The 25,839-nt window shown below is 36.8% G+C and overlaps 1 long non-coding RNA gene across 3 annotated transcripts; it reads right to left on the bottom strand.

The window, feature by feature from the left end:
- Nucleotides 1-615: 615 nt before the first annotated feature.
- LOC121830307 (uncharacterized) lies at nt 616-25,821 on the bottom strand. Of its 3 annotated transcripts, XR_013052329.1 has the most exons (8): nt 18,480-25,821; nt 17,982-18,090; nt 17,537-17,564; nt 17,249-17,384; nt 16,612-16,965; nt 8,049-12,926; nt 4,508-4,597; nt 616-3,850 (listed from the first exon to the last, which is right to left on the bottom strand). It is a non-coding gene; the product is annotated as an uncharacterized LOC121830307 (long non-coding RNA). The 3 variants fall into 3 exon arrangements; XR_013052328.1 differs by lacking the exon at nt 8,049-12,926 and having other exon boundaries at nt 16,612-16,687; nt 16,778-16,965; nt 17,249-18,090; XR_013052327.1 differs by lacking the exon at nt 8,049-12,926 and having other exon boundaries at nt 17,249-18,090.
- Nucleotides 25,822-25,839: the final 18 nt, after the last annotated feature.

The raw sequence follows: 25,839 nt of genomic DNA, 5'->3' as shown, positions 1-25,839 counted from the left end.
TCTGAGCGATTGGGATGCACTCTGAATTTGGTATGGATACTTTGGTTGTGAACAACTTCAGAAGGTTTTATGTTCCTAATTAACTCTCGTGAAAATGTCAAGTGGGGAAGCTATGGCCTGAGCATATTTGGAAGTGAAGAAATGAAGACAGACAAACTGAAGGCTCAGGATGGGACCTGAAACTCGAGTTTGCTTTTAAATATCTTGCTCTTCCCACAGCGCCATATGGATTCTTGGGCTACTTCACAAGTTATCAGATGTTGAAAAGTAGAAGAAATTCATAATCAGACAACATTTTGGATATAGGAAGATATCAAAAATTATTTTGGTCCAGCCTTAATAATCTTCTTCCCAGGGGCCCAGAAGAGAAGCTACGAACGGCACTAATGATTTTCAGGAAAAGAATCTAAGTACACCAAGCTCTTCGTCCATAGATTTATTCTTCTCTGTTCCCGTAAGTTTTTGAGGTTTACAGTTATAAGCCCAAGCAATTTCAATCCTCTTCCTCCAGCCAGGCCACCAGGCTTGAATTCTTACAGGGTCATAAAGGCAGGTAAGAATTTTCCTCAGGCAGTGACTGTCAGGCTTTCTTTTACAACCTGAAAACGGAGTGGTTCAAGGAGGAGGTCAACTGAGAGTTAATATTGGTTAATATATCAAAAAGAGAATTTATGTGCTCAATCTACATTCTTAGAGGTAGTTAGGTAAAATGTTAGGAGTCTATAGTGTTAGTATAAATACCACTAAGACTGTATAAGAAAGGAGGGTTCCACCTGACCTAGGCAGTGTCTCTGTATGGAATTTACCTTAATTCGGCAGACTAGCATGTGGTGGTCTGAAATGTTATTTCTGTTTGTCCTTGGATGTAGCTAAGGGAGATAGCTGATTCTTGTGCTAAAAAAGGGAGAAACCAGAAGGGCCTGAGGCTGTTCTCCAAATACCTCAAATGTCTATGTCCAAAGAGTGATCAGTCCACACTGTTAGCAATTCTTAGGGAAAAAATCAATTAGAAAAACTATGAAGACACACTTGATATTCATAGCAGAAGACAGCTGATATATTAAAACCCAAAGAGCACCAAATACCCCTTAGGATTTGGCTTCATCTGAAGGAATTCCTGGATCCCTTCAGGTAGTGGCTTTGTTGTAGCCAGCTGAGTTTTGATTTTATATTCTGGCGGCCCCATAGCAGGAAGAGAAGAAAAACCTCTTTACAAGAGAGGTGGTTTTGGTTTTTTTCACCATGGTGCTGCTGGTGAAGGGGATCAGGTGGTATCTTCTTAGTTTTGTTCCTTAAACACCCTGAAATACGCCCCTAAATGCTGTTTCATCTGGGGGAAAATCATCTATTCTTTTCTGTTTCCAGCCACTGTAGCGGAATTGGGCTAAATATGGCTTCATTTACTTTCGATTAGACTCTTCCATATTCAGGCAGACATGTCCAATCTAAGAAAGCAACAGGGAACAAAGAAAAGAGTGGGTTGGGGGCCCTAGAATGTAGATCTCAGAGGAATCAGCTCTGTAAGTAGATCCTGGCTGCCAGCTGTGGAATTTAGAAAGTCTTCGAAAACTGTGATTTATAACCAATCATAGCATATGAAATAGCATTTGCATGATTTGAGAGTATCAAAGTGTTAATAATATCTATATAAAATATTCCTAGAATTTAAAGAGAGGAATAAGAAACAAAACTTGACAGAAAATGGGAAATATATAAATGGGCCTCATCATCAAATTTATATTGGAAAAGTTATTAAAAATTGCTTTTGAAAGATGTGCTGTGACCAGACAGTATGCTCACCATTTAAACTGACACTTGGGCATGTGGTTAGATAGTGTTCTGGGAAACAATGAGAAAAATAAACAAAGTGAGCCCAGACCTAGTAGAATATAGATGCAAATCCAGCAATCATGAGGCTGAGATAGGATGGTGAGTCCTGTTCTGTCCTGTGCTATCCTGAGCTCCACAATGGAACTCTGTCTCAAAACAAATAAAAACCCAAATCAAACAAATAAACAACAAAAACAAAAATCCCCTGCCAAAACTCTAAATAAATAATTAAAATAATACAAAGTAAAGGCCAGCATTGATGTATGAAATATCAACCAAACAGATGGAATGGATTCAGCAGCTGATTCAGATAGCAGCAAATTTTTCTTTGCAAAACAAGAGGCTGTAGAAACCAGACATAAATGCTAGGAATCAATTAATATTCACAAAAGTCTGCAAGGAAGCACTCCTTCCTGTAAAAGAGAAGAAGAAAGCTCCGTGGAAAAACACTGTTTAAATGGAAAAATAAAGATGACTTCAAAGAAGGGAAAACGGAAGGAAACAAGTTACCAAAGGTGGATAAAATGCTTTGATGCTAGGAAATGTCTGATGGTGACAAGCAGGAAAAACCTTAATCAACCAGGAACAGAGGAAAAGAATGATATATTTAAGAAATTTAGTCACAGTTTTCCACTTAGCATAAAAACACATCTGGGGTAGGGAGCTGTGAATGGTTCAGTAGGTAAAGGTGCTTGCAACCAAGAGTGATGACCCAAGTTTGATTGTTGTTACCCATGTGATAGGAGGATAAAATCAAAGCCAGCACACTGCATCCTCAGCATCCATTTGTGTGTTGTTATGGAACATAAGTTTCCACACCCATGCAAATAAATAAATTGAATAAATAAATACTTGTAAAAAACAAACTACATGTGGTGAAATTTTGAAATCAGCTCCAGTCTGTGCACATCTCCTCAGAAATACATACATATATGCACATAGAATGTGGATCCATGTCAAGAAGTTCAAAGGTCTCCTAAATAGCATTTGTACATTCTGTGTTGAGGTGCAGTTCCAAGTCTACAGCATAACACAGGGATATAGAGCAGCATTCTTCAAATCAACATTGTATGGAACATTTCTTTTTTTCATTTTGCTGGAACCAAACATCCCCAGTAAAATAAACTTGCGAAAGTCCAGCACACTAAAGCCTAAGCAGATGCCAAAATGTCATTACTTCTCACGGCCTTTTACATGCAATGTAAGATCATGTCCCTCATCAGCTAAGCATGATTGACATTAGTCAACATGTATTCATTTTATGATGCTATGAATCCTGAGGGATGTGTGCTATTGCCCCTGCCCCCTGCTCTTTACATTGACAAGGGAACTGAAAAACAGCAAGATGAAACAGTGTGTTTTAATATTGAAACAGCTGGCAAATTAGAGATAGGATTCGTTCCCGGTCCGTAGTCTGTGTTACTAACCTTGTCAATAAAAACAGGAAGCAGAGAATTAAAAAGACCAGGAAACATTTTTATTTTGATGGAAACTCATCAGTCTTCTATGCAATGCTGTTATATAGAGCATGATATGGAAAATAGTAACACAACTAATAATGTGGGTTGAATAGCATATATATATGTGTGTGTGTGTATGTATATATGTATATATATAAGCTAAGACATCATACAGTTATGTAATAGAAAATTCATAAAAAACAGTAGTAAATACTTACAAAACTTGATTACTTCTTAAACAGCTAAAATATCTTAGCATACATATTCTATATAGAACTAGAACATACATTTTATATATTTCCTATTCCTTGGTAGCAATGCAATTCAACTAGTAATTAGTAACTGTATCAGTTATTATATCATTGCAGCTGCTGAAGTGGGGTCTTGAAATAATGGTCCCTAAAGGGATAGATGTTAATTTATCTCTTACAACAATAATTTTGTACATTTTCAGGTCCGATAAAGTAGCTCCTTGGAGACTGGGTCTTCTGCTTGCTCATTCCAGAAGCTGCTGTTTTCACCTGGGATCCAGGAAGGTCCAGATCCTTCCTTCTTCAGATCTGCATTTGCAGAATCAGGAAAAAGACAAAGACTTCCTTTTACTGTCACTGTTCACATCCCCTACCATCCTAGAATCATCACTCAGTTTTCCTCTTGGCTCTTGGTGAGATGGCTACAGACAGTTACAAAAGCAGGTGAGAAGAAGCACTCAGTTAAAATATATGCCACCATATCAGAAGATGGTAGCAATGTTGGAGCTGTGGGTCAATCTTAGGAATTTGGGTAAGGGTGGGGGGTGATTCCCTACTCATGGCAAGGTTAAAAATCAAAAATATTCATAGAAGAACTAAACACGGTAGGATTCTGCCAGACCAGTACTCAAAAGAAAATATAATGCTTTAATGTTTTTCATGTTAAACAAGAAAGAATGAAAATAGATTAATTAAACATTCCAGTAAAAAGAAAGGAATAATTTTCTAAATGAGTATAAAATGGCAGGGATGAATTAATAAAGATACGATTGGAGATCAATAATTTATAAGTGAGAGAACAGTTGAGTGATAAATTTAAATGCTAGCTCTCCAAAAGATCGTTAAAAGAGATAAACTGCAGAAAAGGCAAACCAATAAAAAAGAAAGATGCTAATCCTTGGCATTATGTATGAAAAGAGGATATAATCACTATAATCACTACAAGAAAAACAATCCTGTACTTACACAAGAAACCAGCAGTGTCTGTCAGAGTACCTCCCCTGGACCAGGCCCCTCATTGTTAGTACTTAAAGGAGCTCAGCCCACAAAAGACACCTGTCAATACAGTAATATATATGTTAATCTGTTATAGTAACAACATCAAATTCGACCTAAAACAAACTTGGAAATGGAGTAGATAAGAGCTGGGCATGCTGGTATATTTCACCATTCTGAAGGCTGAGACAGGAAAATCGTAAGTTCAAGGCTACGCTGAACTTCATGTTGACTTTAAGATCATTTAGGGCACTATCTTTTCTCAAATACCAAGCAAATCAACAAAGAAACTACAAAAGAAAGAAGGATGTTAATATTTTTCTATTATATTCTATATACAATTTGCTTTATTTAGTACTTTTTCTTTTTTAAATTCATTTACTTAGTGTGTATATGTGCTTGTATGTGTGCATGCACATACATGTGTTACCATAGGGAAATATGAAAGGAAATTCCATATAAACACATTCAAAAAGAAGTTATTAGATTATTTTAAAATAGAGTTGGGTTGTAAAACTAGAAAATTTCTGTAAGTAACAATATTTCACATTAATAAAAGATCAAACCAACAACAGCATATACAGTTTAAAGATTGTGCTTATCCAATAACTTGTAATATCCATGCTAGAATGATAGATGATAGAGGTATAAATCAATGATAAATAGAATATAAATAAATAGTAAATAAATAACATAAATATGTAGATTAGAGATAACGTATACATAGAATAATATAGTTCAATGGTAGATGAAAATGTAACAAAAAAGATAAATACTTCCAAATATATTGCAGAAAATTCAACTAATTACTATTGAGGGTAAATAGAGTAAATAGACAAGACAAAAATTCTATATGCAGGATCTAAACAACACAACCAATGACTTACTGGCATACATTCTCATACAAATGGGATTAAATACATAGTATCTTTAGATATACAATGAATCCATACCAAAAATGAATCTTAACAGATTCCAAATAATAATACAGAGACTAGGCTTCTAATTACTACTGATTCAAATTAAAAAACAAAACAAAACAGGATAAATAACTAAAAATCTCTAACTTTTGAAATTTAAGCCATTTACTCTTCAATAACATGAGAAAAAGTCAGTGGAGGTTCGGTGGCCTATCTATGAAGCATCAATGGAGCAGATTTTAAAAAAAAAGGAATAAAAATGAAGTCATGTTCTTTAGAGAGTTTTAAATTCTCATGTTAGAGAAGAAAGGTGTTGATAATCAACATCTAAGATCCCATTTCAAGAATTCTCCTAGCAAAATGAACAGCACATTAAATACTTATGCAAAATAGATTGATGTAAAAAATAAAGGGCATAAATAAATGAAATACTAAGCACATACATTAAATATACAATCAACAATGTGCAAAGTTCTTTTCTGGTTTTGGATAATAAAATTGCTAACAACCTACATGATTAACCAAATAAATAAAATAAAACCTGCTTATCAATATAAGAAACAAAAATAAAGTCGGGCGGTGGTGGCGCACGCCTTTAATCCCAGCACTCGGGAGGCAGAGCCAGGTGGATCTCTGTGAGTTCGAGGCCAGCCTGGACTACCAAGTGAGTCCCAGGAAAGGCGCAAAGCTACACAGAGAAACCCTGTCTTGGAAAACCAAAAAAAAAAAAAAAAAAAAAAAAAAAAAAAAAAAAAAGAAGAAACAAAAATAAGAACATCACTCTTAGTCCTACTGATAGCTAAAAATAAAATATATATATATATATATATATTTAATTACTTCATGTAAATGTCCTTAATAAATAAGGTAAAATGAACTATTTAAAAATACAAAAGTTTCAAAAATATATAGATATTTGAATATCATATTGGCTTTAAAAATATTTTTTTTAATTTTGTAAGGAAACACTATTTCAACTGAATCCATCAAGAAACTTTTTTAAGTACTTAGGAACAAATAACAGCATTTCTACACAAATCCCACCACAAAATGATGACAATGATTAGAGGAAACAATTTCTATTCAACGATTGGTTTATGTAAAATCTGGTAAAAATATTACAAAAATTTAAAATCACAAATGAACCACTTTCATGAATACAGATAGAAGTGTACTGACCAAAATATTAGCAAAATAAATAGAGCAGTACATTAAAATGGATGGATCAGTTTTAGTCTGTGAATTATAACAGGATTTTAGCAATAAAAGAATACAAATAGCTAACATTAACATTAAAAAGAATAATATTACATGAATGAAAACTTGTCACATGAACAAATTAAAAAGCTCAAAAACCAATCATGAAACCTCTTAGTATTCAGAGAACAGATGAGGTCTTCATTTGAAAATTGATCAGTTTATTAAAATATTATACATAATTGCAGAGGTTTAAGAATAGTCAAGAGCATAAGGTCAACAAGATGACCCAGTGGGTAGAGGCACTTGTTACCATGCTTGTGGACATGGATTTGATTTGCAGGACACACATGATAAAAGGCGAGCCACAAGATACCCTATGTTCTTCTCACATGTACTGTGACACAAATGTCCTCATCACACAATGAATCAATAAATAAATTTAATTTTAAATGTGTTTAAAAAATAGTCAAGAGTCTTATAAAGAAGAGTAAGGAAGAATGGCTTTCTATCAGTTATTGTCAAGATATGATCATAAAAACGGTATAGTTTTGACAATGTAATATGCCAGAAGAATCAATGTGAACTCAATAATATCCAACATTCATATGACTAAGGAGGTGCCACAGGCTATGGGAATGCAGGGAATTGATTCCATTGGATACACACACACACACACACACACACACACACACACACACACACACACACAATTAAAATTCCTAGTAGCAAAGAACAAGGCTGCAAAACAATAAAAATCAATAAGGAAATTAAATATTCTAGAAAGAGTCGATGATTTATTAATCAGTACATATCATTAACATTACATTAAGGAGAAAATGTTAAGTTAAACAGCATTACAGTCCAGTTAGTGAGCTTTACTATACTAATTTGAAGAATGTTTGGATGTGAAAGGGGCTCAGTGGAATATTAGTGCTCTGCACAAGCCTGACAACATAAGTTCAGTCTCTGGGATGCATAGTTTACAGAATCCACTCCTGAATATTGTCCTCTGATCTACACACATGTGGCTTGCACAAGGACACACACACACACATCACAGAAGTCTGCAATACTAATGAATAAAATTTTTAAAAAAAGAATATTTGGTGACTAAAGATATCATAGATAGAATTAAAATAAAAACATATTGGTAAATGGCATACACCCATGTGTAAATTGATAGTATCCAAATTCATCTGGGCTATATTAAGAACATTTTTGAATCAATATGAAAATGATACAGTCTAGTAGAAAACTTGGGAAAGGACTTCAATAGACTGTTGAAAAATGTGCGTGTCCGAAAGACCAACAGCTGTGATAAATTCCTACTGGTTACTTTGTTCATCAACTTCATGTAAGTCAGAAACTGATTAAGGCCTCTGCTAACCTACCAGAATAGAGGAAAGAGGTGGCAGACAACTCCAGTACTGGTGAGGCCGTGGTGCAGCTGAACCCAGCCCAGTGCTGACAGAATACAAACTGGAGAGAGACGTTTGGAGAAAAGCTGCACAGGCTTATTAAAGCAACACATGAACAATTGCATTCAGTACATATTCAGCAGAAATTAATACATGTACTCATATGCATGTATACACACATGAATTTATTATTGTAACAATGGTATTCATTTTAACCAAAAACTGGGATGGGGTGGGGGAAAGGCTATGGGAGAGCAAATTTTCATAGATAATAGGAGGGATTCAATGGCAGAAATTTAATAATGAAGTGTATTTTTATAAATTCTGAAAATAAACAAACCAGTGTTTATCTTCACCAAAATGGATAATAACTAAAGATAGATATGTTATAGAAGAAGCCATTCAAAACAATCAGTAGTGCATAATTATAAACAGTTAAAACAAGTAAACTTCTCTTTGCTTCTAAGAGGGACAGTATCTGGAAGCTACTACTTCCCAGGGCAGAAAATGAAGAGTTTTTCCCAGTTGCTGGTCTGCTGAATTACAAAGTTGGGCAGCTCATATCCATGCATAACTCAAGCTCCAGGGTGATCTGACACCCTCTTCTGGCCTCCCAAAGCACCAGCAGAATGTGGCATGTATTCACACATACATACATACGAACATAAATAAAAACACAAATAAAACAGTAGAAATGAAAAAAAAGAGGTGTTGTAATGCAATTCACTCAGCTACAATGGAAATCAGTATGGAGTTGTCTCAGAAACTAAAATCAGAACTAGTTTACCTATTTCACACAACAAATTAAGGTAGTTTTATGCATACCAGGAACTTTATCTTAAATTGAATAAATTTGAATAGTAATATTGTCTAGAGATAGTGTTCAGCAGTGCAGAGGTAAGTTTCAGCATCTGGTGAATGTAGTGGTAGGTATTCTCAGTGCCTAGGAGTGCCTGCATCACTAGATGTCATCTGAATATTTTTATTTGGACTACTTGCTAGCACCTGAAAATAACTCCACTCCCACTACTATACACTACTTGTATAGTTTGTCATCAGAGCTCTAAGATAATTGGCAAACTTAGAGAACTAAAGGATGGTGTGCAACTTATTTTAATGCTACTTCTGGCTGTACACACACACCATCTGTATTTCAATTGTACACACACAGTAAGACACAACAGAACCATTATTAGTGGCTTCCAAACAGACCCTGACTTCATTCATCGTGTATCAGTTTGGGGACCCTTACAGATTTGCTTATTACGTGACTGGCACATTTTCTGAATTTCAAAAACAGACATAGTTTCAAAAACAGGATGAAAAGAAAGAATTTGGGGGTGGGGGAAGCTTTCAGGAAGTTGACTAGAGTCTCAAGGCAGGAGGCCAAGGCACGTTCATTTACGTAAGAAAGAGGGAGTGGGGATGGGTTAGGGTAGGTAATGGTAATTTTAGGAGGGCAAGGATCTGTGACAGGGTTTGAGAACAAGTTTGGAAAGGGAGTGTTGGAATGAACATTGACTGAGTTATTGATGGGTGGTTTTTTGCTGTGCAACACCTAGTACAGACAATTATCATTGGAGTATTTGGAGAAATTACAAAATATGAAGGTTGCACCCCAGTAGATAGAAAAATAAACACTTTAGGAAACAGAAAAGGCAGTAGTAGGGAAATATAATTAAATGAAAAAAAGAAGAATGTATAGAATCATAAAATAGCACTATGATATTTATAAATCAGTGCCATCCTACCCACATCTCCCTTTATCTTTAATTATATTTCCCTTGAGAGAAATAACACAATATTTTAGTTTCATTAATGCTATATTGTGTGACACATCTCTTTCTGTTTAAATTTGGTTGTTAGTGGATACTAATATTTTAAAAATAAACAAAGAGACTCCCAGAAACGGTAAAATGATCTAAATGACACAATTTACAATTCAAGGAAAATTATCATAATAAACCTATCATACATATGCACTTATCATACATATGTAGTATTTTGCTTAGATTTTTAGCGCTCTTTACAAATGATAAGCTTAAAAACATCCACACAAAGAAGGAGGTAATTCATATTTTAGTTCAAGGCCACAGCAGGAGATGCAAAATTTCTTCCTGAGCTGCTTGTAATTTGAAAATATCGATGATTTATATACACTATGTAATGAATCAAAATGGTCATCAAGAGAGTGAACAGTAAATATTTAATGGCTTTGTGAACATCAGACCTATTATTTTAACTTGTTTCCATTACATGTAAAAGGAATATTGAAAAATGGTGGTGTTTTCTGCTGAAGACATCATGTTCTGAAAGCCTCGCTGCTCATAAAAATTTGAACGTTAATAGCAACCTTATAAATTATTTCATCCTAATTTTACTAATGAGATACAGGTAGAGAGGGTAAGTGATTGTTCCCAGTCAGGTTGACTCTCGCCCCTTTTGGTTTGGTTGAGATCTGGTTTTACCCCACTCTTACTTAGTTACTTCCTATTATGTAAAACAAGGGCTTTTCAGACTGTGCTTTGACCTAGGACACTCTATTTTACAAACAGCTTTTTGTTCCATTCTAGAGGGAGATGACTGTGGCCCCTGGTGTACCCATAACCCACAGTATTCATTGGGTACCACCCATCTAGTTCCAACCGATAGATGACCAGTTCCTTGTAGTAGAAACAATGCCACCTTTTAAGTTTGTTGGTGTGAACTGAGACTTTGAGGGCACCTGGGCATTTTGAAAATCATAGCAGGGAAACTAGACACAAGAATGCATAAGACTCATTAGACCAAGGAAAAGCTGTATCTCCTTCACATGAACCCTGTAAAAGGATGGGCGTCTAGCACTATGATGGCAGGTCCTCCCACCAATCTATCATCTGTTACCCTGGCCCGAATTCTTAGTTATCTTATCAATACAGACTCTATTAACATTTCCATCAGCCTACTTCTAGGACCTTTTGAATGCTGATGCAGCTTCTTTAACTTATATTCATTCTGTCTAAAGATATATTGTCAAACTCGCTGTGGGCTGTGTGATGCATGGTCTAAGATTTAACGTTAATAATTAAGGTTGAAATAAAAGAACTTTCATTTGCCTTAGACAGATTACCAAAGGTTATCTAGCAAATTACTGTAGTTGAAACTACCAAGCCTTGCAAATTTATTGTTATTCAGTAAGTTCTGATATTGCTGAGTGACACAGATGTGTTCCTATGTGGCACAGAGCACACAAGACCATTTTCTCCCATATTTCCTCTAATTTCCCTCCAGTGTGGTGGGTCTTGTCTTTGCTTTGGTTATCTTTCCTCACTTCTGGAGTGCACCAGCCCCCCAACAATGCATTTTACTTAAATTTTCAACATAATCGTGGAGAACTTGGTATTCTATTTTCATTTGACTATTTTATTTTTCCCATTTTGGACTTCAGCACCTGGGAAGATTACTACCCTCATAAGGAGGGTATCTAAACACCAGCTCTCTTGTAGTGAATACACATCCTGAAGAATAACCATAGTAATTATATTGTGAGATAGAAAACCCAAATGGGTTCCAATTTCCTTTCCCAAAGCTAAGTATGTCCTTATAGGAAGATTGGTCTGAATTGAATTTTCCTTGCCAGTCCTTGGCCTTGCACCAAAATCTACATTTCCCTCATGTGTCTTCTGGCTATAATAGTCATAATGGGCATGACCCAATACTGTCTTTTGAAAACATCCCTTGCTCACTGTTGCTTAAGCCATTATCTACTCCATGCAAGTTCATCTTGCAGAGGGCTCATCACTGTTCATGCCTGTTTCCGATGCTGGTAAAATTCAATCAGTCGTTTTCCCTTTAGAGATCTATTTCTTCAGCAAGTATTTGTTAAGGACCTGGGCTCTTATTACCATCTTTACCAGCCATGGGAATATTTTGGTGAGCAAGAAAAAATATGTTTTTCTTTCCTGACATGGCACTGAGTCCAGCAGGGAAAGCAGGTACTTAGATAACTAAGACTATTACGCTCATCCTCATCCAGAAATTACAGAATCTGAGATGGTCCATAACAAGAACAGCTGATATAGTTTCCAACAAAAGTTACACTTACGAGGGCATTGCCAGATGAGTAGGATGTCCCCAAGCACCACAAGCCAGCTTCCATTTTTTACAGTTGTGTTTGGGAATTCTTCTTTACTTTCAACAAAATTACTCTGGGAAAAATATTTTTTAAATGCATTTCATTTGGAAATAAAACTAAAGGTTTTGTTGTTATTATTTTGTTTTTTTGTTGGCTAGTTGTTTGTTTTTTGTTTTGTTGTTTTGTTTTGTTTTTGCTCCAGAACACATTTGCTGCATTTAGATTTCCAGAATTTCTATAACAGGGTCTTAACTTCTGGATATTAAGTCTGCTATAGACTTGGTTTTCTAAGAATGGGTCACGCCCAGAATTGCTTAGGTTAGTGTCCTCTATGAGTTGGTAGGCTTCACCCCAGTCTTAGGGAGACAACCATTGGGGAAATGGGAACCATGTCAAGTGTGCATACTTCTAAGTTGCCCTCATTAACCCATATTGACTGCCATCATAGTTTACGGATTCCCAGTGCGACTAAAATTCTCCTCCCTAATTTTCTGCTAATTGCCTAAAAAATATTCTCTGTATGTACTTTTCAGCCACATGGCAAAGGCTCACCTTGATTAAGCCCTATCGCATCACCTAAGGCACTATGTTGGTGCACAAGCATTTCTGGGAACCAAAATGACACATGCCTAGGGCAATCGCCAGTTACTGCAACCCTCTGACTTGGGAGAAACAGGAATTAGAAAGATCAGTGTTCAGAATTCCTGCTTCATCTGTCTGGAGTTGTATATTTTTACCTAGGAAGAGAAAAGTTTGGTTACTGTAAATGGTTCGCCTCTGGCCAACTAACAAAATTGGGGCAAAGTTTATCAAAGTCACTTAGAGTTTGGAGCCAACTATCCAATGTTTTATCAGCTAAATCATTTTGGTGCCAAAACTTTTTGAATAAAACTGTTACCTTTGTTAGGAGATGGTCAGTCTGCTGAAATATGATAACCAATGGCCATTTGGTACATTAGAGAAGACTCAACTTTACTTCTCTCTAATATGTAGAGCAATATGAATATTCTAAGTTGTTAGAACTCCTGCTCCATGGAGTTCTAGAAAGTGAAAAAGTTGGCTGAAATTATTTGACTAGTTTTCATTCCTTCCTCCTTCTCTAGCCTATTATACTTATTAGGTAGGTAAATCAAGTAGCTATAGGTTCCTGTTAGTTGGAAGAGTGAGAAAGGAGGAACCCAAGGAAATACTGTCATCTGTTCTCTTCTTATTTCAGAAAGGGAAATACAAACTCAGGGTCACATATAACACAGGGACTCAGAAATCCACTTCTGGGAGAGTAGCCTTATGCCCAGCTCCACTGCTGTGGTGAATAAGTAGCAGATGCTGGTGTCTAACCAGCCATCTGCATTACCGTCCTTTAGAAATGCAAGCTGAACAATAAGCTTTACCCATGGAATGGGTTATTGGCTCTGCCAATGCATGTGTAGTTTTTCAGGAGCATGGGAATTTATTGGTTTAATAAGGAATGAGGCATGTTCGCTTTGGGCAAATGTCTGTGTAATTTATTGCTGCCCAACAAATCACCCTGCCTCCTAGACTTAAAGCAAGCGTTCATGAAGTTTCCCCTGAAAAAAGAAAGATGTTATATTTTTAGGCTCATCACGCCATAGACTCTCTGATTATTCAATTCTAACACTTTTGTGCACTATGAAGCTAATCTTAGATAACATGTAAGTAAATATATGTTGCTGTGATACCCCAGATTCTGCATTTTTAAAAATAGCTGATTCTAGGATTTGTTCCATGAGCTACATGCCTTTCCTGGCTTAAAACAATTGTATTACCTATTCTCATGAGTCTTTGGGTGATGTGCGGCTATCTAACACTAGGCAGGTCATCTTAGTATACTACAGCCACTGTCACGTAGCTAGTATTGTGTCCAGGGCCCTTAGCTGATCTAACATCTCTCTCCTGTGAGCTCCTTTCTGCTTCCTGGAAGGTAACTCAAGCTTCTTTGAAGTGGTGACCTCAGGACAGCAGATATGGCAACCTTGATAAATCTCTCCCTTAGTCATGCTGCCTAAAGTGATGTTGAACAAAGTGTGGCAATTAGGAAAGCCCAGATTGAAGTGGCAGTTGGGGTGGAGGGGTGGGGTATGGAGTAGCATATGGCAAAAGTGCACACACACGGAGACAGAGGAGTTCTTCTCACTTTGTAAACAATCACACAGTTTGTTAAGTAATAACAATTTCACTTCAGTATTCTCAATACTACACAATTCCATAAGTTTTAAAAATATTTTTGACAGTAAAATTACCTTCACAGTTTATAAACTACTTTGCAATAAAATGTGTATGCATAAGTTATTTTTACATATTGTAAAAATTATATTCTTAGAGCAGAAATAAAAAGGAAGGATCCAAAGAACAAATAATCCATGTTGAAGACTACCTAGATGAAAGAGGTTTTAGCTAGGCAAGTCAGTAGGCTGATTTACTGATGGTTTAATCTTTACTTAAATTTCTGATACCCTGCAGAGCCTACCTTTAATGGTTTACATTGTACACACTGCCTGTCATCATGATAGACACAGTGGCCTCTGGCTTAGAATATTCTATTAGAGTTTCCAGAAAAGCAGGGCATACAGCCAGCACCAGACCTCATAGTAACTTATCCAGGAGTGTAGTGAAGAACTGAAGCCACAGATTTACTCTAATTCTGAAGAGTGCTTAAAATACCAAGAGGTGTGTGTGTGTGTGTGTGTGTGTGTGTGTGTGCATGTGCACATGTGTTGATAGTTAATTTCTTTCAACTTTCCACAAACTTGAGTTAACTGGGAAAAGAGGAATTGTGTCCATCAGATTGCTCATAGGAACATGTGCGGGAGGGGCATTTTCTTGATGAATGATTGATGTGAGACAGTTCACATCATGGCAGTGCCACCCAGAATAAGTTGGTCTTGGGTTGCTTAAAAAAGCAGGCCGTGGAGAGCAAACTAGTAGACAGCATTTCTCCATGGTCTCTACTTTAATTTCTGTTTCTATATACATACATACACACATATATAGAATATATATCTATCCTAGTTGTGTGTGTATATATATATATGAATTTAATAGACAGATATTAATAATTGTATGTTATCTTTGGAACCTCATAATAATACTTAAAGGAAAACATCTCACCTGTAAAGCCAGTAAAAGGATTTTTACAAATCCTCTTCCCCTGGAATTATGATGAACTAATTGAAATGCTTTCTAGTGCATTAGAATTGCAAAAGTGTTCACTGTTCTGTAGAACATGCTGAATTAAATTACAAGAGTTATAATATTGATGTTTGCTACATACAGGCAACCTGAAATCTACCATCTATTGAAAGGTCTTCAGAATCTTATGCAGAGAGTACTTCCATTTTATTTGTTTCTTTTCCAGTGAAAATCAAGAAGGAAGACTTGTAAGGGTTAGGGATGTTGTCGGCCTCCTGAAATAACACAAGAGGACTAAAGCCCTGATTTGCCTAATCTAGGATGGTCCACATAATGCTCTAAATCATGTTGATAAAAGTCTTGAATCACCTGGGAGACTGACCTCTGTAGGGGATTATCTTGATTAAGTTAATTAGAAGGTAAGACCTACCCTCTGTGGGTGGTACCATTCTTAGGCAGGGTTTTGGAGAAAGTGAGCTGAGCGTTGGTGCACATGGACTCATTGCTCTCTTCTACATGTAAATGTGGTGTGTTCAGGTCCCTGCTGTCTGACTCCCCGACCCAGATGGCCTATGCCTTGAACTGTGAGCATTAGACAGGCTTTCTCCCTTAAGGGAGAAAGGGTATTTTAACAGAGCAACAAGAAACACCACTGAGCCACCTAGTGTTATATCTTACCCATGCTTTGTTATCACGCTTTATCTCAAAATCATTATGCTTCATTAACCTGGGATAAGTCCTGGTCCCACTGCCAGGGACTCCCCAGACAGATCTAGCCCCATAACTGTCACCCACATTCAGTTCAGTCCCATGCATGTTCCTCAGCTTACAGTCCAGAGTCCATGAGCTCCTACCAGCTTGGATCAGCTGTCTTCATGGTTTTCCCCATCATGATCTTGACCTCACTTGCTCCTGTGATCGCTCCTCCCTCTTTTCAGTATGGGATACCTTGCTCAGCCTTGACACAGTGGGGAGGGACTTGGTCCTGCTTCAACTTAGTATGCCAGACTTTGTGGAATCCCCAAGGGAGAGGACTTACCCTCTCTGAGCAGAGGATGAGGAGTGAGACGGGAGAGGGGGAGAGGGTGCAGGAGAAGGGGAAGGAGGGACAACCGAGAATAGTATGTAAAATGACAAAAAATAAATAAATAAGAACCCAACTTTTTAAAATAAGAAAAGGAACAAAAAACCTGCTGTGCTTGTTCTCCTACCAATCTCCTTGCTTCCCCTTCTCTAATTTTCTCTGTACACTCACTTGCTTATTTTTCTTACCTGCCACACAATTCTCAGACTTTCATCCTGGTTCCTCAGCAATTTAGCAGTAAGTAGATGCATAGAATCCCCATTACTAAAAGAAGATAGGTCCATATTTTAAGAAGGATTACCCTCAGTATACCAGAGTTTCATCATCTGGAAATGGAGGTAAAATATTACTTACCTAATATTGAGCAAATGCTCAATGTATTAAAATAAATCCCTGAAACCATAAATGATAGTACAAACAAATACAAGGATCTGGTAAGAAAAGTGATGCCTGAGACAGAAGCGGTCCAGAAGCGTGTGAGGCTAAGGAAAAGGCACATCCGATGCAGGCAGGCACACGCTAGTCATTTGAAGTAAGTTTTTCTGAAAGAAATAACATTTTTTTTTCAGAATAAGAAATAAAACTGGTTGTGAATACTCTCTTACATAACACAGTTTACACTGAGAATTTTAATTATTTGTTAAAATAACCAAAATACACATAGGCACTGTTTACCATTACCATGGATTGAAGGAATGGCTGATTAGTAATTAATTTTCCCAAATAACCATGTATGCATGTATTTAGCTTAAAAAAATAAGAGAAGCAGTTTTGTGATTTAGTTTGTCTAGCTGATCTGTCAGGGAACAACTCACAAAAACTTACCTATGGTTAAAACAGAGGGAGGTTTGCACAGTCCCAGAGGAAAGAGGGGTCAACCACCCCACCAGAGTTCTCATAATACCATCACATGGCTGAATTGAAATAAGTGGATATCCAGCAAAATTGCTCTTTCACACTTCTGTAGAAAAGTGAAAGTAGAAATTAAATCATTTTAAAATAAAAGGAACCTCGCTGTTTATTTTCTTCCCATGTAAAGATAGAATATGTGCTGTGAAATTGGTCATTTATAACGGACAGTCCCTACTGTGAAGAAGTTAAAAATCATCTTACCTTTTGTTTGATGGATCTTTTAATGGATCTGTGAAAAAAATAAGTGAGATCCCAACTTTCTGTTGAGATTATTACTTTTACTCTAAGGTACAGAGAAAGTGTCCAGTTAGCTGAACTGATCACAGCCTGGTAATGTTACACATCTTAGAATTTTGAAGAGTCATACAGAATGGTGACTAAGAATTTTATTTTGCCCTCGTGTATTTTCAACTACATCCAGGTAAATGAAGATAAAGAGATAGAAAACAGAGCTAATTCAGAAGACTGAAATTCAAATAAAATTAAAGCAACAGTATAAACCTCTGAGACAGGAAATGCAGGCAGGAGTGAATTCAATTTCAAATAGTAGTTAGTTGTAGTCAGACTGCAAACATAATTTGTAAGTCGTGCATCAGACCTCAGGAAGAACCCTATAATAAAATCTGTGTCTTGAATCTCCACTGACCTTTACTTCCTCAGCATACCATAATATCTGTTGGTCCACTGAAGCCATGCTTCCATGAGAGATGGATGAAAATTAAAGATTGTGACATGCTTTGAGCTGGGAAGTTGTCCTGGTGAAAAAAAAATCATTGACTTAAAGTTTAATCAAAACCCTTCTAATAGATGGGAAGTAGTGGGGGTAAATCCTGTCTCAACAAAATGAGAATAAATCCATTGAATATGGGAGCTCTGTTTTTCAAATGCTTCTCTCTGTTGTCACAATGAATGCGAACACCATCACTCTGTCAGAAAGTGCAGCTTGAGAACAAAATAGTCGTATCTGGCTTTTCCTCAGAAATTGAAGGCCTTGACTATTCCTTCTGCATAGCACATTATGCAATTGATGAACCAGTTTCTTCTCTTCAAAATGTAACATTATTGTAAGAATAATGTATTAAAACAATAACTGGGAGCTTTTTTTAACTCCACAGTAGAAAGTAATGAGAAAATCAACTTTTACCTGAAATTTTGAGCTGGGAAAAAAATCTTATTTCTTTCATAATTCTGGGTAAATTCTTTTATATTTTTTGACCTGTAAAATAATAAGGCAGTTTTAAAGCATATGATAATTTATTTTGTCTGCAAGAAATACATCACCGATGAATATTAAACCTAAACATGTTCTAGTTTAAACAGATTGTAAAACAGATGTCGTGAGAAAGCTAAATAAATAATAAATACAATGAGAGGAGTCAGGATTACTCACAGAGTGAAAATGAAAGCCCTAATAATGACAACGTTGTGAACAAAACATTTGAAGAAAATGCAGGATACATAGCTTATGGTTGGAAGTTCTCAGTTTCTTATACATTCTCTGGGATGTATTTTATTCCAAACTTAGAATCTAGTATCATGAATGTAAAGCATGGTGAAATTTTGAGGTGATATACCAATTATATTGCAGCATAAACATCCGCTTCAAATGTCCCTAATATAAACTCTACATTATGAAGATGTTATAGTTAATAGCTTTAGTTCTTTAGTAAAGAGACTAGAAGTTCTTCAAGTTAACTTGATTTGGCTGTGTAACCTCTCCATTTAATAAATCTTTTTTTAAAATCTTGAGTATTTTCTTTTTACATATAGTCTAATTTCCAGAAAGCAATTGAGAGTGTTTAAACTGATCATTTTTATGGAATATGCATGGTGTGACATGAGCAACATAAACAAATACATTAATTGCCTTATCATAGTTTTATCTGACAGATGGGTCCCCAGGCACAGAGCCTAACCTTTTATTTTGACACCTGCCACATCTTGCCAGTCCTGACCCTTTTTCTTTGCCAGAGTATCGCTGTGTGGTTCACCATGGTCACATTAATCTCCAGCTTTTAGGAGGCATAATGTTGGAGTCCTTCTGAGAATCACAGCCATCAGTCAGCTGATACCACAACAGAGAGTATTTCACAGATCCATCCAACATCCGCTCTCTCCTGTGATTCAAACACGTTTTCTCTTATTCCTGTGACCTACTGGCTCAATAAGATTACACGGAGCTCCATTCAGTCGAAGGCCCCATATTGTTAACATGTGACAGGAAACGTTTAATTTAGTAGTCACTTAAAATTCAGAATTAATTGGAGATTTTTTTTTAAAGAAGCTATGTTTTGACTTTTGTGCTAAATGATACTTTTTGCCCACAAAGAAAATGTGCATGTTACTGTAGCTTGTGAGTTAAAAACAACAGGAACACTTACATTTCAAAAGACAACGAACCATCAAGGCGATAATCATGTGTTGTAAATCACAGCACACACAATCTCCTACTTGCACCTTCAGTTTCTGGGGGGATTCCAGAAACCATTGTCACATGTTATGTGTCCTGGTTAGCGCAGCTAAAAGCACATGTCTGGTCCATTAAAGAGTGAGGTTTGGCTCTAAAGAGTTTCACAAATCAGTGAACATGCAGAAGACAGGTGAATTACGAGAGCACATCTATTACTGGGGTAATTTGGTATAAATTTCCAGAGATTGTCTCCTTAAGCAAAAGCAGACTATAACGAATTACAGAAAATGCTGTAATCAATCTTTGAGGGGTGGAATTTGGAAACAAAGAAACAGAAAACTAGATATGTAGATAAGAGATAGAATTTTAGAAGCACATAGAGTATTCCACTAGCTCAGACCAGTTCGCTTTGAAATATCACTGCCGAAATGTGTAATTTGTCTTCCTCAGTGGCATCTGTTAGTTCTGGAATAAGCTTATTTGATAAAATGTAAAAAGCCTGGGACCAAGTCTTGGTTAAGCTAAGTTTCTTAATAATTTAGAGGCCCATTTATGCCAGCCAGGATATATATGTACACTGAAAGAAGTATGGGATCTATATCTTACAACAGTCAAAGAAAATGCTGTTTCATGCCTGGGGCTAAGGGCTATTGGAGTCAAGGTAATTATAGAACGATGGCAGCTTCATGCACCTCTGCAGAGTCAGCAGTTCTGTAAGCTTTACTGATCCCTTATTAACATGACTCAGCTCTACTGCACATATTCCTCTTTTTGCCCGGACACTTCCCAGATTTCACAGGTCACTCTGAGGTCCCGATGCCTCTGATGTATCTTGGTATGCTATAAAAAATCCTTTCTTTATGTGTTAAATATAAATCCAGAGACAAAGCAGCAACAACAATAATACACCCAGCTCAAGTTTTAAAGCATAATTACCAAGTTTACAGGTTACTAGCCACACTGTGGCCTTGGTTCAATCAGCTGGGTAGAGGGCCAGAGAAAGGAAAGTATGTGTGAACATGGCAACTTGGTTGGTGTGCATTCTTGATGATGCTGATCCTCTTAGAGATTTGTCTTGATGGGTTGAACAATACTCAGAATGTAGTCCAGGCATGGGAAGTGTTCCTGGTGTTGCTCATTACCCACCCAGAGCAATGAACACACTAAAGACTGCAGTTTAGGAAACCTTTCAGCTCTCTGCTAAGGACATTTGACAGCTTCTGAGTCTAACAATCAAATCTCAGACTACTTTTTTCCCTAACTTGTTTCTTAAATTTTTATAATAACTCAATTATCCATGTTGATTTTTTTTAAGTGGTAATGATCACTAATATATTAGTGGTGAGTAAGAATCCAGAATTTTGCAGGATTAGAAGACTCAGATGGTTTTAGGCTGCCCCTCTAGATGATTAATATATAAAGATCAGATCTTTATGATCAAATTCTAATTCTCTGAGCACTGGGTTCCTCCTCAGAAAGCAGACACTGTAATGGCAACTCACTAGCTCACATTATCATTGTAATAAGAAGACAAAAATAGAGTGAATTTTAAAAACTAGTAATAGACTAATCAAAATTAAGTCATTATATTTTTCTCTTTTTCAACTCACTCTTGGGGGTTTAAGAGGTAACTCAGTGGGTAAAGTGTTTGTTATGCAAGCTTGAGGATCCCCAGATCCTGTGTAAAGCCAGACACAGTAGTGTGAATCTGTACTCATAGCACCCCTGCAGTATGATAGGAAGTGGAGACAGAGGATTCCTTGGAAGCTTGTGGTTCAACAGACAAAAAAACAACAAAGAGAACCGGTCTCAAGGTGGAAGATGAGGATCAACACCGGAGGCTGTCCTTGTGCTGTGGCACTTACACATAGTAACACACACACACACACACACACACACACACACACACACACACATCACATGCATATACATATACATACAAGTATATGCAAATCACGTACATACTAAGAACTAAGATTAAGAAATTTATCCATCATCTATCTATCTATCTATCTATCTATCTATCTATCTATCTATCTATCTATCTATCTATCTATCTAACTACCTATCTACCATCTCTCTACCTCCTGGAAAAATCAACATTTTTATAATAGTTATAGTTAATAGTTATTATTTGAATATTATTATCCATATTATTATAGATCCCCCATGTGATATGGCTGTTTTAGATCATATTGCTTATTTCTGTTGTATTTACTGCTATTGTTTTTTTTCCAAACAGCAACTAGATACTAAATTTGCAAAGCTTGCTTCAGGAAACATCCTGTTCTTGAGGTCTGAAGCTAACTTGATTATGAATGTTATTTAAAAATATTTAAGCAGTATAATACTTTAAAAACTACCAAGAGGAAGTACATATTTAATAAATTAATGAAAATATATTAAAGGCTAAAAATATCCAAAAGTGGGAGAGAGGGTTTCATGATAATACAGTTGAGGGAAGTTCATATTGCAGGTGGAATCCATGCAGAGTTTAGAATAATAGATTATATTTTGAAAGCTGCGGAAGAAACTACCTTATTTCGGGCATAATAAACCCTCCAATGAAAATCATAGATTCAGCTCATTTATGTATACATGTCCACTGATATATACATGCAGAAATGTGAGAAAATAAAGGCAGTCAGAAACACAAAACCAATAAAATTTAAAAGTCTACAAATAAACTGGAAACTGCAAGAGAGTTTTGTAGTATCCAGCACCTATTGAATAATATTAGATTTTTAAAACTGGACATCTAGAAATGGAGTTGCTGGACCAGTGTGCTGGTTCAGCAGGTAAAGGTAGGTGCTTCCCACTCAGCCTAAAGACCTGAGTTTGACTCTTGGAAGCCAATGGTCAAAGGGGAGAACTTCCTCTAACAGTTTTCCTCTGAATTCCAAGTGTTCTGTGGTGACACACAGGCCCACACACATGTATCTCTATACCAACAAACAAAAACACATGCATACACACATGCACAGCACTAAATAAATATAGAAAATGAAATAGAACTGCTTTTACAATATATCACTTCCCATCATGTATACCAAAGGCACATTACAGGAGTAAAGTGCTCAAAAAAAAAATTATTTCTTCCAAATACAATGCAATGCAACATTGTTAATGGAAGTTTCTTAAACCTCTTGAACATTTCAAGGAATAAAAGCACTATTTAAATAATATTAACATGTTTTTCTGTGGCCATCTGGCGTCTCAGTTTAGTGCAGAGAACAAACAAACTAAATGGCAGGAGAATTGCTTCCTTAATGAGCAACTTTATAACCTCAACAGTTTTATTAATTTGCAATACAGACATTCTAATTAAATTACAGAATTATCACAGAGTATTAAGAAACTTTGGACTACTGTACACATATAGTACCTTACTTAGAAACATCTACTTGGTAAGAATGTCATTCATTAATTTAATAATTTAAAACTACAATATAGTTAATAATGAAACAACGAATCCCATGCAAGCTTGTGGCCTTTCAGCATTCAACTGTGGCACAGAGTCTAAGTACAAAGTGGTGGTAACGTTCTTCTAACCACATGAAGTTGCTTTACAGATAGGGTTGAAATCAATGATCTGATTATTCCAGAAGCTGACAAAGCATGCCAGTTTAACGAGGTCACTGGCAGGCTAAGCAAGCATACTGTAGTGCTACAAACACATAGGGTGGACTAATCCCAGCCTGGAATTTGGGGACTAAGACAGTTTTAAAAGTCAGAGAGGTAACTCCACACAGCGATCTTCATGTACACAAAGTGAAACTGAAAATGAGAGATGTTTTCATAAAATTGGAATAGAAGCTACATGTCTAATTCACTCGAAAAAACAAAACAAAGCAAAAACCTCAGTTCTTGGGGGGGAGAGCAGGGGAAGAAGGGCAATAAAAGTGTATCAGAATTACCAAACAAGAAGGAATTAATGTGGAGATGATGAAAACACATCGAGACCATCTAGAATTGGCTTACAGCCTCCTCTGAAGTTTTTCTGTGCCCAGGGCACATGCAAAGAAGAGCTTATTGAACACTTACAAAAGGACAACACAATTGATTGGAGCTTTCTTCCCCAGGCTTGAATGTTTTAAAATCAAAGATTGTCATTTCCATGGTATTTGCCAATTAATATTCTTTGTCTTTGCTAGTGGTTTAGTTACTGAAGACCATAATTTTAGTATTGGAATCGTAAATATATTGCATTGATGGATGATGTCTGAATACTTCACATTTTTCATTTCATATTTTGGTCTGTAGTATGTCTGTGGATGTTTCTTCTTCACATGTATGAAACAGTTAATTTTGTTTCTCATTTGATGATTTCTTTACAGTAGTCACATAAGGCATTAGTCTTGTTTTCTTTTATAGAGAGCGGCCTGCCACTCCTGGCCTCTGATTCAAGCTCTATGCTGAAGAAAGCTGTATTAGTTGGACACTTAAGGGCTCCTAAGGAAAAGGCAGAGAAGGTAGTTTTTCAGTAGTAATTTTTCTAACCTCTCCTTTTATGTAAAATTAATTAATTTTGACATTAATTATTGACATTAATAGATTAGTTAATTAGGCAAATGCAACTCAAACCAAAGAAAGACCCAGTTCTTCTCCTGAGAAGCTCCTTTGTAAAAAAGAGGCAATTCATCTCCTTTCCCCTGTTAGAAAAGACAAATTGGTTCTGTTGTCATCATTTTCTAGTTAGCCTTTACGTTTCTTCCTTTTACATCTATCTGTTTATTTGTATGTTCAGGGTCCCCGACAGAGGTTAGACAACAACTTTCAAGAGTTGGATCTTCCCTTTCACTATAAGGGTTCCAGGAATTGAACTCAGGTCCCTTGGGCTTTGCAGCAAGCAGCTTTGTTCCATGAGCCATCTTGCATGCCCAGGACTGTTCATTTACTTTTAAGGCTCAAGTTTCTTTCTTCCTTTCTTTCTTTCTTTCTTTCTTTCTTTCTTTCTTTCTTTCTTTCTTTCTTTCTTTCTTTCTTTCTTTCTTTCTTTCTTTCTTTCTTTCTTTCTTTCTTCCTTCCTTCCTTCCTTCCTTCCTTCCTTTCTTTCTTTCTTTCTCTCTCTCTTTCTTTCTCTTTCTCTCTTTCTTCCTCTCCTCCTCCTCCTCCTCTTTCTTCTTCTTCTTTGGTGTTTTGAGACAGGGTTTCTCTGTGTAGTTTTGGTTCCTGTCCTGGATCTTGCTCTGTAGACCAGGCTGGCCCCGAACTCACAGAGATCCTCCTGGCTCTGCCTCCCAAGTGCTGGGATTAAAGTCGTGGGCCACCACCGCCTGGGCAGGCTCATGTTTCTTTAAATATTAGTCATCTCCTCTGCCTAGGTTCAGTTTGGTTTCCAAATGTTTCTGTTAAGAACACTTTGGATCTCAAACTCAGGGGCTGCCCTCAGAATCAATTATAAAACTCCCTTTGAGCCTTGACATTATTGATCAACTTCCTTGGTATGTCTTTTTAACCCCATCTTCACGCTTTGTTTGGGAATGTGCAGCTTTCCTAAAGATCAGCTTCCCACCCCCCACTTTCCTTATCATTCTGACGATAAAGCTCCGTTCCTGCAACACTCCACTTGTATCTCAGCCAGGCATTTCCCAAAGCATTACCTCACACCATGCTGACATCTACTTGATGTCTAGACACAGGCACCTCAAACTCCATACATTCAAATGCTTCTTACCACACTCTTTCCCGGTCCTTTCCTCTGAGAACCAGGCTCCTGTCTTGGTTTGGTTTACATCTCCCCAAAGGTTCATATGCTGGAGATTTGCTCTCCAGGTTCGAAGTTTGAATCCCTGTAGAAATGTTCCATTCTCTTCTGAGGGCATGTCGAGGTTTGCCCAAGAACCTGCCACTATCCGTCCCTATGCCGGGATCCTCCCCTTTTACCTGTCCGGACTATCTCCTCAAACTTCGAACCTGGAGAGTTTTTTAAAAGTAGGTTATTTTGGCCTGGCGGTGGTGGCGCACGCCTTTAATCCCAGCACTCGGGAGGCAGAGCCAGGCAGATCTCTGTGAGTTCGAGGCCAGCCTGGGCTACCAAGTGAGCTCCAGGAAAGGCGCAAAGCTACACAGAGAAACCCTGTCTCGAAGAAAA

The sequence above is a fragment of the Peromyscus maniculatus genome, chromosome 6, assembly GCF_049852395.1.
Source record: "Peromyscus maniculatus bairdii isolate BWxNUB_F1_BW_parent chromosome 6, HU_Pman_BW_mat_3.1, whole genome shotgun sequence".
Lineage (NCBI taxonomy): Eukaryota > Metazoa > Chordata > Mammalia > Rodentia > Cricetidae > Peromyscus > Peromyscus maniculatus.
The sequence above is the reverse complement of the archived record's forward strand: the minus strand, read 5'-3'. Positions and strand labels throughout refer to the sequence as shown.